The following is a 2839-nucleotide window of genomic DNA, read 5'->3' as shown; positions in this document are numbered from 1 at the left end:
ATGTATATATATATATATATATATATATATGTATATATATATATATATATATATATACATTTTTTTTTTTTTTTTTTAAATGACATACAAATAGACAGATACCTGGAAATTTCAAATTAGAACTAAACCCTAATCTAGATGTTTGACTGAATAAAGGCAGTGTTTTAATTTTGAAAAGATTTAATTGTTGAGTGAATAGTTGGAGCTGCCTTCACCTGCAGACTGCCGTCAGTTTAGTCAAATAATCCAAACTTCTTACGTGTTAAGCAGACAATCCACATTAGAGCTCTGCTACACGACATGGCTGCTTGTGTGTAATACACGCTGAGGCTTTTAAAGGGATGAATAATTCAACAATGAAAAACGGAGGCCTTTTTATTTCTGAACATCAAGGAGATGTTTTGCATTTCAAGCAAGATGAACAGCAGCAGTCGGTTCTCGTGTGGTCAAAAGTTTATAAATGCATTTTGTGCATGCATAATCTATTTTTCATTTATTTTAGTGTCCTTTCAACCCTAGACATACGGTCCACTGTTGCAGCTTCATAGCCATTTTAATTTGTTTTATGAAACAAAACAAATGTGATTCACTTCCAGTGGGTAAACATAAATGTAGTGGGGTTTTTTTTTCTTACAGCCTATTACAAATAATAAATTGTCCTCATTTTCCCCTGGTTGTGCTAAGACTCTGCCACCCTAACACACAACAATCATTTATTTTGTGTATCCCTGTGGTTGCTTATAGAAAGAAGAAACTGTCTCACTTCCTGTTTCCAAAGTGCTTCTTGTTAACTGTTAGAATGTGTAAAAGTGGAAGTCAAAAGCCAAAAACTGAAGTAATAATGCCGATTTATGAGAAATGTATGTGACTGAAGTTTAAATATGGGCCATAAATAAATAAAGTGCTCTACCTCTTTAAAATCTAAACTAGTTTTGTTTGAAATTAAACTAGAGAGCGCAATCTAAACATTAAAAAAATCCTAAATTTAATCCAATTCTAGAAGCTTCCAAACAACTCAGACATCCTTCCTATTTGTCAAAAATGTTTTCACATCTATAAACCACTTTGCTGTAGATTAGGAGCAGGAAAAACTGATTTATTTGCAGAAAAAAAAAAGATTTTATTACACATAGCATTTACTCATAGTGGCCACTAGGGTGCAGTGTTGAGCTGGCTGTGAAAACTTGTTTTACTGGCTGATTCCTAGTATTTTTCTCTTAATAGCTGTGCCTTAACTTTTTATTACATTTAGTCACCATCAGAAAATTTACAACTCCCCGAGGATCAAATCAGCATGCATTAAAATGTTTATTTGAACCTATTTACCTTTATAAGCTCACTCTTTTAGGGGCTGCTTGTTTCTTTAGGTGTGTTAGTGATTTAAGCATTTGTTATACACAGCATATCAGTGAAATAAATGTTTTCATTTATATATATATATATATTTTTTTTTTTTTAATTAGAGATTTGTTTAGTTCAACTAAACAAATAAAGTCCACATTAACCTATAATATAAATAATATGTTTGAAACACTGGCACAAGACCCCAACAAGGGATGTCAGTTAGATGATGTGACCAACTGCGGTAAAGAAGCTGAATTAAAATGCTAATTTTAACAGATAAAATGATTTTCACTGGAATAGCCACTCGATACAATTAATCATGCTGTTACAGTTTTTCTGTCATTATTTTAGTTTTAGTCTGTCGGACAAATCAGCAGCACCTACTCACAGTTTTAGGACCAGCTGGCAGTTCTGTTTGTGTCTGGGAAATAACAGCCACCACAGCATTATGTCATCTAATGGAGGATAATCTCACTTCCATCTGGCTGGCCTGGCCCACGGTCGGTGCTGCCCAGCAAGCTGGCCTGCCTGACCAGAATGATGAAAGCGAGGGAAGGAAAAACAGAAGCAAATACTAAAAATAGAGGGAAATACTTAACATCACTTACAATTTATTAACGTCTGATCAACAATAATTGTGTTAGAACAAACCTACTGACCAAAATCCTGCCTTTGTCGTACAGATTACAAAAACCTGTACATCCTGATTCATATATTATTGTCCTTAATGTGTATTAATATACAAAAAACATGTCTTTCAAAAGTTGATTATTGTTTATGATGTTAAAAAAACAGCAGAATGCACGTAGAAAACAATAAAATCACAGAGATATCTACAAATGAAAGGACCACAAAGACTCCAGGTTGATTGATTTTTTTATTATTATTATTTGTTTTTTTTTTTTGTATGTTTATGTTTACAAATTGAAAAGTCAGCTTTACAAAAGGATTTGCACAAGTAACATCAGGAAAAGTTTGTTTAAAGATATGATGGTGAAAAAAGTTGTATATTATTAATAACACAGTATGGAATATCTCACAAACAATTAGAGTAAACGGGATTTAGTACATTTTTATGTAAAAGAACATCCCAGAAAGGCAACATTGTTTTAACGTATTTCTATTCAATGCTGGTAAAGAGTTCAACAATGTAAAAAACATACAAATAAAGATTTCTTAAAAAATAACTGGAAAAAATTGAAACGGTTGTTCATTTGTGGTACATCAAATCTTGAAATTATCATTCATTTTAAACTTTTCTTAGTGGACTTACATAATACATCAGAGTACCTGCCCAGTATGTGCAAGGTATGTTCCCTGTAAATACCACCAAGTGTACTCAAATGTATTGCTCTCCAATTTTTTGTACTTAGAAAACTTTCTTGTAAAAGTAAGTTTATGATCTTCAAAATAAATGAGTGATGCTAAACACACACACACACACACACGTATATATATATATATATATATATATATATATATATATATATATATA

General features: G+C 31.8%; 1 protein-coding gene across 2 annotated transcripts in view; it reads right to left on the bottom strand.

Moving 5' to 3' along the window:
* kctd16b (potassium channel tetramerization domain containing 16b) overlaps positions 1 to 2839 on the bottom strand; it is a 187629-nt gene that overhangs the window by 112147 nt on the left and 72643 nt on the right. The window lies entirely within an intron of this gene.

The sequence above is a fragment of the Nematolebias whitei genome, chromosome 14 (assembly GCF_014905685.2).
Source record: "Nematolebias whitei isolate Nwh7 chromosome 14, NemWhi1, whole genome shotgun sequence".
NCBI lineage: Eukaryota > Metazoa > Chordata > Actinopteri > Cyprinodontiformes > Rivulidae > Nematolebias > Nematolebias whitei.
This window is presented reverse-complemented; position numbering and strand designations above follow the sequence as displayed.